Source organism: Bombina bombina, chromosome 12 (genome assembly GCF_027579735.1).
Source record: "Bombina bombina isolate aBomBom1 chromosome 12, aBomBom1.pri, whole genome shotgun sequence".
Classification (NCBI taxonomy): domain Eukaryota; kingdom Metazoa; phylum Chordata; class Amphibia; order Anura; family Bombinatoridae; genus Bombina; species Bombina bombina.
This window is the reverse complement of record NC_069510.1, coordinates 148,379,622-148,392,121: the sequence shown is the minus strand read 5'-3', so window position 1 is coordinate 148,392,121 and position 12,500 is coordinate 148,379,622. Positions and strand designations below refer to the sequence as shown.

The 12,500-nt window shown below is 43.9% G+C and overlaps 1 protein-coding gene across 1 annotated transcript in view; it reads right to left on the bottom strand.

Annotated features, from left to right (window-relative positions):
* NR5A1 (nuclear receptor subfamily 5 group A member 1) overlaps positions 1-12,500 on the bottom strand; it is a 310,741-nt gene that overhangs the window by 297,618 nt on the left and 623 nt on the right. The gene's annotated exons all lie outside the window — the stretch shown is intronic.

Below are 12,500 nucleotides of genomic sequence, written 5' to 3'. Positions count from 1 at the left end.
TTTTCTTATATAGCTGGGAGAGGACCATTCTTGTTTATATTGCATTTATAATACTCTATAATAAAACTGAAGTCTCTCTATGAGATAGCCCACATTTTATAGTAACGCTTGAGATATTGGAATACATTACATTGCTAATTATACTGTGTATACATTGATCTGTAAATGTTTTGGGGCATACCCTATATCCTGTATTTGTTTATGACTTCAATAAAAATCATTTAAAAAAAAAAAATATATATATATATATATATATATATATATATATATATATGTGTGTGTGTACATTTTTTTGCTTTTAATCCATCTGTGAAAGGGTTAAATTGGTGCATATAATAATGCTTCTATTGCAATTTTATGCCGGCCCACTTGGATGAACTCTTTTTATGACAATTCCAGTAAACATCCAATCAGCATGTGTGTCAGTTGACATTCTTGAATTCCAGCCCCTTATAAGCAATTAGGAAGCCTATGTAGAGCGTGGATGTGACTGCTCTATTCATCACAGCCCAGCCAAAAGAGGAAATGAAGGGGGACGGAGGAACAAACAATACCAATTAGGATTATAAATCTTTTATTATAAAATATATACCTGCATACACGTTTTAAAAAAAATAATTATGTGGTTTTCCTTGCAAACTAATAAACTTATCATTGTAACATCTTATAGTTTGAAATGTACAATCACTTTAATAAATAGCCCTCACTACATAAGGGTGTTTATTCTAAATGCCCTGTTCATAGCTGTCTTCAGCTGCCAGACAGTCTCTAAGCCATCAAGCACTCTTACACTTTCCTAAATTGTCTTCCTCACACAGTGTCTCTGATCCTTCCCAGGGAGGCAAACAGGGCTGGCTCTGCTGCTCCTCATGACTAACTACATTGTATGTCACCTAGCGACCCCATTATTCTCAGTCTGTCACAAAATGCTGTCCTGTAGTCTCAGGCTGTCACATAGTACTGTCCTATAGTCTCAGGCTGTCACATAGTACTGTCCTGTAGTCTCTGTCTGTTACACATTACCTTGTAGCAGTATCAAGCTGTCACATAGTACTGTCCTATAGTCTCAGGCTGTCACATAGTACTGTCCTGTAGTCTCTGTCTGTTACACATTACCTTGTAGCAGTATCAAGCTGTCACATAGTACTGTCCTATAGTCTCAGGCTGTCACATAGTACTGTCCTGTAGTCTCTGTTTGTTACACATTACCTTGTAGCAGTATCAAGCTGTCACATAGTGCTGTCCTATAGTCTCAGGCTGTCACATAGTACTGTCCTATAGTCTCAGGCTGTCACATAGTACTGTCCTATAGTCTCAGACTGTCACATAGTACTGTCCTGTAGTCTCTGTTTGTTACACATTACCTTGTAGCAGTATCAAGCTGTCACATAGTGCTGTCCTATAGTCTCAGGCTGTCACATAGTACTGTCCTATAGTCTCAGGCTGTCACATAGTACTGCCCTGTAGTCTCTGTCTGTAACACATTACCTTGTAGCAGTATCAGGCTGTCACATAGTACTGTTCTGTAGTCTCAGGCTGTCACACATTATCTTATAGCAGTATCAGGCTGTCACATAGTACTGTCATGTAGTCTCAGGCTGTCACATAGTACTGTCATGTAGTCTCAGGCTGTCATATAGTACTGTTCTGTAGTCTCAGGCTGTCACACATTATCTTATAGCAGTATCAAGCTGTCACATAGTGCTGTCCTGTAGTCTCTGTCTGTCACACATTACCTTGTAGCAGTATCAGGCTGTCACATAGTACTGTCCTGTAGTCTCAGGCTGTCACATAGTACTGTCCTGTAGTGTCAGGCTGTCACACATTACCTTGTAGCAGTCTCAGGCTGTCACATAGTGCTGTCATATAGTATCAGGCTGTCACATAGTACTGTCCTGTAGTCTCATGCTGTCACATAGTACTGTCCTATAGTCTCAGGCTGTCACATAGTACTGTCCTATAGTCTCAGGCTGTCACATAGTACTGCCCTGTAGTCTCAGGCTGTCACATAGTACTGTCCTGTAGTCTCTGTCTGTCACATAGTACTGCCCTGTAGTCTCTATCTGTCACATAGTACTGCCCTGTAGTATCAGGCTGTCACATAGTGCTGTCCTGTAGTCTCAGGCTGTCACATAGTACTGTCCTGTAGTCTCAGGCTGTCACACATTACCTTGTAGCAGTCTCAGGCTGTCACATAGTACTGTCCTGTAGTCTCAGGCTGTCACACATTACCTTGTAGCAGTATCAGGCTGTCACATAGTGCTGTCCTGTAGTCTCAGGCTGTCACATAGTACTGTCCTGTAGTCTCAGGCTGTCACACATTACCTTGTAGCAGTCTCAGGCTGTCACATAGTGCTGTCATATAGTCTCAGGCTGTCACATAGTACTGTCCTGTAGTCTCAAGCTGTCACACAGTACTGTCCTATAGTCTCAGGCTGTCCCATAGTACTGCCCTGTAGTCTCTATCTGTCACATAGTACTGTCCTGTAGTCTCTATCTGTCACATAGTACTGTCCTGTAGTCTCTATCTGTCCCATAGTACTGTCCTGTAGTCTCTATCTGTCCCATAGTACTGTCCTGTGGTCTTTATCTGTCACATAGTACTGTCCTGTAGTCTCTATCTGTCCCATAGTACTGTCCTGTAGTCTCTATCTGTCACATAGTACTGTCCTGTAGTCTCTATCTGTCACATAGTACTGCCCTGTAGTCTTTATCTGTCACATAGTACTGTCCTGTAGTCTCTATCTGTCACATAGTACTGCCCTGTAGTCTCTATTTGTCACATAGTACTGTCCTGTAGTCTCTATCTGTCACATAGTACTGCCCTGTAGTCTTTGTCTGTCACATAGTACTGCCCTGTAGTCTTTGTCTGTCACATAGTACTGTCCTGTAGTCTCAGGCTGTCACATAGTACTGCCCTGTAGTCTTTATCTGTCACATAGTACTGCCCTGTAGTCTCTATCTGTCACATAGTACTGTCCTGTAGTCTCTATCTGTCCCATAGTACTGTACTGTAGTCTCTATCTGTCACATAGTACTGCCCTGTAGTCTTTATCTGTCACATAGTACTGTCCTGTAGTCTCAGGCTGTCACATAGTACTGTCCTGTAGTCTTTGTCTGTCACATAGTACTGCCCTGTAGTCTTTATCTGTCACATAGTACTGTCCTGTAGTCTTTATCTGTCACATAGTACTGTCCTGTAGTCTTTATCTGTCACATAGTACTGTCCTGTAGTCTTTGTCTGTCACATAGTACTGCCCTGTAGTCTTTATCTGTCACATAGTACTGTCCTGTAGTCTCAGGCTGTCACATAGTACTGTCCTGTAGTCTTTGTCTGTCACATAGTACTGCCCTGTAGTCTTTGTCTGTCACATAGTACTGTCCTGTAGTCTCAGGCTGTCACATAGTACTGCCCTGTAGTCTTTATCTGTCACATAGTACTGTCCTGTAGTCTCTATCTGTCACATAGTACTGCCCTGTAGTCTTTATCTGTCCCATAGTACTGTCCTGTAGTCTCTATCTGTCCCATAGTACTGCCCTGTAGTCTCTATCTGTCACATAGTACTGTCCTGTAGTCTCTGTCTGTCACATAGTACTGCCCTGTAGTCTCTGTCTGTCACATAGTACTGTCCTGTAGTCTCTGTCTGTCACATAGTACTGCCCTGTAGTCTCTGTCTGTCACATAGTACTGTCCTGTAGTCTTTATCTGTCCCATAGTACTGTCCTGTAGTCTCTGTCTGTCACATAGTACTGTCCTGTAGTCTCTATCTGTCCCATAGTACTGCCCTGTAGTCTCTGTCTGTCACATAGTACTGCCCTGTAGTCTCTGTCTGTCACATAGTACTGCCCTGTAGTCTCTATCTGTCCCATAGTACTGCCCTGTAGTCTTTATCTGTCACATAGTACTGTCCTGTAGTCTCTATCTGTCACATAGTACTGTCCTGTAGTCTTTATCTGTCACATAGTACTGCCCTGTAGTCTTTATCTGTCACATAGTACTGTCCTGTAGTCTCTGTCTGTCACATAGTACTGCCCTGTAGTCTCTATCTGTCCCATAGTACTGTCCTGTAGTCTTTATCTGTCACATAGTACTGTCCTGTAGTCTCTATCTGTCACATAGTACTGTCCTGTAGTCTTTATCTGTCACATAGTACTGCCCTGTAGTCTTTATCTGTCACATAGTACTGCCCTGTAGTCTTTATCTGTCACATAGTACTGTCCTGTAGTCTTTATCTGTCACATAGTACTGCCCTGTAGTCTCTATCTGTCCCATAGTACTGTCCTGTAGTCTCTGTCTGTCACATAGTACTGTCCTGTAGTCTCTATCTGTCACATAGTACTGCCCTGTAGTCTCTATCTGTCACATAGTACTGCCCTGTAGTCTATGTCAAATAGTACTGCCCTGTAGTCTCTATCTGTCACATAGTACTGTCCTGTGGTCTTTATCTGTCACATAGTACTGCCCTGTAGTCTCTATCTGTCACATAGTACTGCCCTGTAGTCTCTATCTGTCACATAGTACTGTCCTGTAGTCTCTATCTGTCACATAGTACTGTCCTGTAGTCTCTATCTGTCACATAGTACTGCCCTGTAGTCTTTATCTGTCACATAGTACTGTCCTGTAGTCTCTATCTGTCACATAGTACTGCCCTGTAGTCTCTATCTGTCACATAGTACTGTCCTGTAGTCTCTATCTGTCACATAGTACTGCCCTGTAGTCTTTGTCTGTCACATAGTACTGTCCTGTAGTCTCTATCTGTCACATAGTACTGCCCTGTAGTCTCTATCTGTCCCATAGTACTGCCCTGTAGTCTTTGTCCCATAGTACTGCCCTGTAGTCTTTATCTGTCACATAGTACTGTCCTGTAGTCTCTGTCTGTCACATAGTACTGCCCTGTAGTCTTTATCTGTCACATAGTACTGTCCTGTAGTCTCTATCTGTCACATAGTACTGCCCTGTAGTCTCTATCTGTCACATAGTACTGCCCTGTAGTCTCTATCTGTCACATAGTACTGCCCTGTAGTCTTTATCTGTCACATAGTACTGTCCTGTAGTCTCTATCTGTCACATAGTACTGCCCTGTAGTCTCTATCTGTCCCATAGTACTGCCCTGTAGTCTTTGTCCCATAGTACTGCCCTGTAGTCTTTATCTGTCACATAGTACTGTCCTGTAGTCTCTGTCTGTCACATAGTACTGTCCTGTAGTCTTTATCTGTCACATAGTACTGTCCTGTAGTCTCTATCTGTCCCATAGTACTGCCCTGTAGTCTTTATCTGTCCCATAGTACTGTCCTGTAGTCTCTGTCTGTCACATAGTACTGCCCTGTAGTCTCTATCTGTCACATAGTACTGCCCTGTAGTCTCTATCTGTCACATAGTACTGCCCTGTAGTCTTTATCTGTCACATAGTACTGTCCTGTAGTCTCTATCTGTCACATAGTACTGCCCTGTAGTCTCAGGCTGTCACATAGTACTGCCCTGTAGTCTCTATCTGTCCCATAGTACTGCCCTGTAGTCTCTATCTGTCCCATATTACTGCCCTGTAGTCTCTGTCTGTCACATAGTACTGCCCTGTAGTCTCTGTCTGTCACATGGTACTGCCCTGTAGTCTATATCTGTCCCATAGTACTGCCCTGTAGTCTTTATCTGTCACATAGTACTGTCCTGTAGTCTCTATCTGTCACATAGTACTGTCCTGTAGTCTTTATCTGTCACATAGTACTGCCCTGTAGTCTTTATCTGTCACATAGTACTGTCCTGTAGTCTCTGTCTGTCACATAGTACTGCCCTGTAGTCTCTATCTGTCCCATAGTACTGTCCTGTAGTCTTTATCTGTCACATAGTACTGTCCTGTAGTCTCTATCTGTCACATAGTACTGTCCTGTAGTCTTTATCTGTCACATAGTACTGCCCTGTAGTCTTTATCTGTCACATAGTACTGCCCTGTAGTCTTTATCTGTCACATAGTACTGTCCTGTAGTCTTTATCTGTCACATAGTACTGCCCTGTAGTCTCTATCTGTCCCATAGTACTGTCCTGTAGTCTCTGTCTGTCACATAGTACTGTCCTGTAGTCTCTATCTGTCACATAGTACTGCCCTGTAGTCTCTATCTGTCACATAGTACTGCCCTGTAGTCTCTGTCAAATAGTACTGCCCTGTAGTCTCTATCTGTCACATAGTACTGTCCTGTGGTCTTTATCTGTCACATAGTACTGCCCTGTAGTCTCTATCTGTCACATAGTACTGCCCTGTAGTCTCTATCTGTCACATAGTACTGCCCTGTAGTCTCTATCTGTCACATAGTACTGCCCTGTAGTCTTTATCTGTCACATAGTACTGTCCTGTAGTCTCTATCTGTCACATAGTACTGCCCTGTAGTCTCTATCTGTCCCATAGTACTGCCCTGTAGTCTTTGTCCCATAGTACTGCCCTGTAGTCTTTATCTGTCACATAGTACTGTCCTGTAGTCTCTGTCTGTCACATAGTACTGTCCTGTAGTCTTTATCTGTCACATAGTACTGTCCTGTAGTCTCTATCTGTCCCATAGTACTGCCCTGTAGTCTTTATCTGTCCCATAGTACTGTCCTGTAGTCTCTGTCTGTCACATAGTACTGCCCTGTAGTCTCTATCTGTCACATAGTACTGCCCTGTAGTCTCTATCTGTCACATAGTACTTCCCTGTAGTCTTTATCTGTCACATAGTACTGTCCTGTAGTCTCTATCTGTCACATAGTACTGCCCTGTAGTCTCAGGCTGTCACATAGTACTGCACTGTAGTCTCTATCTGTCCCATAGTACTGCCCTGTAGTCTTTGTCTGTCACATAGTACTGCCCTATAGTCTCTATCTGTCACATAGTACTGTCCTGTAGTCTTTATCTGTCACATAGTACTGCCCTGTAGTCTCTATCTGTCACATAGTACTGCCCTGTAGTCTTTATCTGTCACATAGTGCTGTCCTGTAGTCTCTGTCTGTCACATAGTACTGTCCTGTAGTCTCTATCTGTCACATAGTACTGCCCTGTAGTCTCTGTCAAATAGTACTGCCCTGTAGTCTCTGTCTGTCACATAGTACTGTCCTGTAGTCTTTATCTGTCACATAGTACTGCCCTGTAGTCTCTATCTGTCACATAGTACTGTCCTGTAGTCTCTGTCTGTCACATAGTACTGTCCTGTAGTCTCTATCTGTCACATAGTACTGCCCTGTAGTCTCTGTCAAATAGTACTGCCCTGTAGTCTCTATCTGTCACATAGTACTGTCCTGTGGTCTTTATCTGTCCCATAGTACTGCCCTGTAGTCTCTATCTGTCACATAGTACTGCCCTGTAGTCTCTATCTGTCACATAGTACTGCCCTGTAGTCTCTATCTGTCACATAGTACTGCCCTGTAGTCTCTATCTGTCACATAGTACTGCCCTGTAGTCTTTATCTTTCACATAGTACTGCCCTGTAGTCTCTATCTGTCACATAGTACTGCCCTGTAGTCTCTATCTGTCCCATAGTACTGCCCTGTAGTCTTTGTCTGTCCCATAGTACTGCCCTGTAGTCTTTATCTGTCACATAGTGCTGTCCTGTAGTCTCTGTCTGTCACATAGTACTGTCCTGTAGTCTTTATCTGTCACATAGTACTGCCCTGTAGTCTCTGTCTGTCCCATAGTACTGCCCTGTAGTCTCTATCTGTCACATAGTACTGTCCTGTAGTCTCTATCTGTCACATAGTACTGCCCTGTAGTCTCTATCTGTCACATAGTACTGTCCTGTAGTCTCTATCTGTCCCATAGTACTGCCCTGTAGTCTCTGTCTGTCACATAGTACTGCCCTGTAGTCTTTATCTGTCCCATAGTACTGTCCTGTAGTCTCTGTCTGTCACATAGTACTGCCCTGTAGTCTTTATCTGTCACATAGTACTGTCCTGTAGTCTCTGTCTGTCACATAGTACTGCCCTGTAGTCTCTATCTGTCACATAGTACTGTCCTGTAGTCTTTATCTGTCACATAGTACTGCCCTGTAGTCTCTATCTGTCACATAGTACTGCCCTGTAGTCTTTATCTGTCACATAGTACTGCCCTGTAGTCTCTGTCTGTCACATAGTACTGCCCTGTAGTCTCAGGCTGTCACATAGTACTGCCCTGTAGTCTTTATCTGTCACATAGTACTGTCCTGTAGTCTCTATCTGTCCCATAGTACTGCCCTGTAGTCTCTGTCTGTCACATAGTACTGCCCTGTAGTCTCTATCTGTCACATAGTACTGTCCTGTAGTCTCTATCTGTCACATAGTACTGCCCTGTAGTCTCTATCTGTCACATAGTACTGCCCTGTAGTCTCTATCTGTCACATAGTACTGCCCTGTAGTCTTTATCTGTCACATAGTACTGTCCTGTAGTCTCTATCTGTCACATAGTACTGTCCTGTAGTCTTTATCTGTCCCATAGTACTGCCCTGTAGTCTCTATCTGTCACATAGTACTGCCCTGTAGTCTCTATCTGTCACATAGTACTGCCCTGTAGTCTTTATCTGTCACATAGTACTGTCCTGTAGTCTCTATCTGTCCCATAGTACTGCCCTGTAGTCTCTGTCTGTCACATAGTACTGCCCTGTAGTCTTTATCTGTCCCATAGTACTGCCCTGTAGTCTCTATCTGTCACATAGTACTGCCCTGTAGTCTCTATCTGCCACATAGTACTGTCCTGTAGTCTCTGTCTGTCACATAGTACTGTCCTGTAGTCTCTGTCTGTCACATAGTACTGCCCTGTAGTCTCTATCTGTCACATAGTACTGTCCTGTAGTCTCTGTCTGTCACATAGTACTGTCCTGTAGTCTCTGTCTGTCACATAGTACTGCCCTGTAGTCTTTATCTGTCCCATAGTACTGCCCTGTAGTCTCTGTCTGTCCCATAGTACTGCCCTGTAGTCTCTATCTGTCACATAGTACTGCCCTGTAGTCTCTATCTGTCACATAGTACTGTCCTGTAGTCTCTATCTGTCCCATAGTACTGTCCTGTAGTCTTTATCTGTCACATAGTACTGTCCTGTGGTCTTTATCTGTCCCATAGTACTGTCCTGTAGTCTTTATCTGTCACATAGTACTGCCCTGTAGTCTCTATCTGTCACATAGTACTGTCCTGTAGTCTCTATCTGTCCCATAGTACTGTCCTGTAGTCTTTATCTGTCACATAGTACTGTCCTGTAGTCTCTATCTGTCACATAGTACTGTCCTGTGGTCTCTATCTGTCACATAGTACTGTCCTGTAGTCTCTATCTGTCACATAGTACTGTCCTGTAGTCTCTGTCTGTCACATAGTACTGTCCTGTAGTCTTTATCTGTCACATAGTACTGTCCTGTAGTCTCTATCTGTCCCATAGTACTGCCCTGTAGTCTTTATCTGTCACATAGTACTGTCCTGTAGTCTCTATCTGTCACATAGTACTGTCCTGTAGTCTCTATCTGTCCCATAGTACTGTCCTGTAGTCTCAGGCTGTCACATAGTACTGTCCTGTAGTCTCTATCTGTCACATAGTACTGCCCTGTAGTCTCTATCTGTCACATAGTACTGCCCTGTAGTCTCAGGCTGTCACATAGTACTGCCCTGTAGTCTCTATCTGTCACATAGTACTGTCCTGTAGTCTTTATCTGTCACATAGTACTGCCCTGTAGTCTCTATCTGTCACATTGTACTGTCCTGTAGTCTCTATCTGTCACATAGTACTGCCCTGTAGTCTCTATCTGTCCCATAGTACTGTACTGTAGTCTCTATCTGTCCCATAGTACTGTACTGTAGTCTCTATCTGTCACATAGTACTGCCCTGTAGTCTCTATCTGTCACATAGTACTGCCCTGTAGTCTTTATCTGTCACATAGTACTGTCCTGTAGTCTCTGTCTGTCCCATAGTACTGCCCTGTAGTCTTTATCTGTCACATAGTACTGTCCTGTAGTCTCTATCTGTCACATAGTACTGTCCTGTAGTCTCTATCTGTCACATAGTACTGTCCTGTAGTCTCTATCTGTCACATAGTACTGCCCTGTAGTCTCTGTTTGTCCCATAGTACTGCCCTGTAGTCTTTATCTGTCACATAGTACTGCCCTGTAGTCTCTGTCTGTCCCATAGTACTGCCCTGTAGTCTTTATCTGTCACATAGTACTGTCCTGTAGTCTCTATCTGTCACATAGTACTGTCCTGTAGTCTCTATCTGTCACATAGTACTGTCCTGTAGTCTCTATCTGTCACATAGTACTGTCCTGTAGTCTCTATCTGTCCCATAGTACTGCCCTGTAGTCTTTATCTGTCACATAGTACTGCCCTGTAGTCTCTATCTGTCACATAGTACTGTCCTGTAGTCTCTGTCTGTCACATAGTACTGTCCTGTAGTCTCTGTCTGTCACATAGTACTGCCCTGTAGTCTCTATCTGTCACATAGTACTGTCCTGTAGTCTCTATCTGTCACATAGTACTGTCCTGTAGTCTCTGTCTGTCACATAGTACTGTCCTGTAGTCTCAGGCTGTCACATAGTACTGCCCTGTAGTCTCTATCTGTCACATAGTACTGTCCTGTAGTCTCTATCTGTCACATAGTACTGTCCTGTAGTCTCTATCTGTCACATAGTACTGCCCTGTAGTCTCTATCTGTCACATAGTACTGCCCTGTAGTCTCTGTCTGTCACATAGTACTGCCCTGTAGTCTCTATCTGTCACATAGTACTGTCCTGTAGTCTCTATCTGTCACATAGTACTGCCCTGTAGTCTCTATCTGTCACATAGTACTGTCCTGTAGTCTCTATCTGTCACATAGTACTGTCCTGTAGTCTCTATCTGTCACATAGTACTGCCCTGTAGTCTCTGTCTGTCACATAGTACTGCCCTGTAGTCTCTATCTGTCACATAGTACTGTCCTGTAGTCTCTATCTGTCACATAGTACTGTCCTGTAGTCTCTATCTGTCACATAGTACTGTCCTGTAGTCTCTATCTGTCACATAGTACTGTCCTGTAGTCTCTATCTGTCACATAGTACTGTCCTGTAGTCTCTATCTGTCCCATAGTACTGCCCTGTAGTCTTTATCTGTCCCATAGTACTGTCCTGTAGTCTCTATCTGTCACATAGTACTGCCCTGTAGTCTCTATCTGTCACATAGTACTGCCCTGTAGTCTCTGTCACATAGTACTGCCCTGTAGTCTCTATCTGTCACATAGTACTGTCCTGTAGTCTCTATCTGTCACATAGTACTGTCCTGTAGTCTCTATCTGTCACATAGTACTGCCCTGTAGTCTCTATCTGTCACATAGTACTGCCCTGTAGTCTCTATCTGTCACATAGTACTGCCCTGTAGTCTCTATCTGTCACATAGTACTGCCCTGTAGTCTCTGTCACATAGTACTGCCCTGTAGTCTCTATCTGTCACATAGTGCTTTCCTTTAGTCTCTGTCTGTCACATAGTGCTGTCCTGTAGTCTCAGGCTGTCACACAGTGCTGTCCTGTAGTGTCAGACGGTCACACATTACCTTGTAGCAGTCTCAGGCTGTCACATAGTGCTGTCCTGTAGTCTCAGGCTGTCACACAGTGCTGTCCTGTAGTGTCAGACTGTCACACATTACCTTGTAGCAGTCTCAGGCTGTCACATAGTGCTGTCCTGTAGTCTCAGGCTGTCACACAGTGCTGTCCTGTAGTGTCAGACTGTCACACATTACCTTGTAGCAGTTTCTGGCTGTCACATAGTGCTGTCTAGTAGTCTCAGGCTGTCACATAGTGCTGTCCTGTAGTCTCAGGCTGTCACACAGTGCTGTCCTGTAGTGTCAGACTGTCACACATTACCTTGTAGCAGTTTCTGGCTGTCACATAGTGCTGTCTAGTAGTCTCAGGCTGTCACATAGTGCTGTCTAGTAGTCTCAGGCTGTCACATAGTGCTGTCTAGTAGTCTCAGGCTGTCACATAGTGCTGTCTAGTAGTCTCACGCTGTCACATAGTGCTGTCTAGTAGTCTCAGGCTGTCACATAGTGCTGTCTAGTAGTCTCAGGCTGTCACATAGTGCTGTCTAGTAGTCTCAGGCTGTCACATAGTACTGTCCTGTAGTCTCAAGCTGTCACATAGTACTGTCTAGTAGTCTCAGGCTGTCACATAGTACTGTCTAGTAGTCTCAGGCTGTCACATAGTACTGTCTAGTAGTCTCAGGCTGTCACATAGTACTGTCTAGTAGTCTCAGGCTGTCACATAGTACTGTCTAGTAGTCTCAGGCTGTCACATAGTGCTGTCCTGTAGTCTCAGGCTGTCACATAGTACTGTCTAGTAGTCTCAGGCTGTCACATAGTACTGTCTAGTAGTCTCAGGCTGTCACATAGTGCTGTCTAGTAGTCTCAGGCTGTCACATAGTGCTGTCTAGTAGTCTCAGGCTGTCACATAGTGCTGTCTAGTAGTCTCAGGCTGTCACATAGTGCTGTCTAGTAGTCTCAGGCTGTCACATAGTGCTGTCTAGTAGTCTCAGGCTGTCACATAGTGCTGTCTAGTAGTC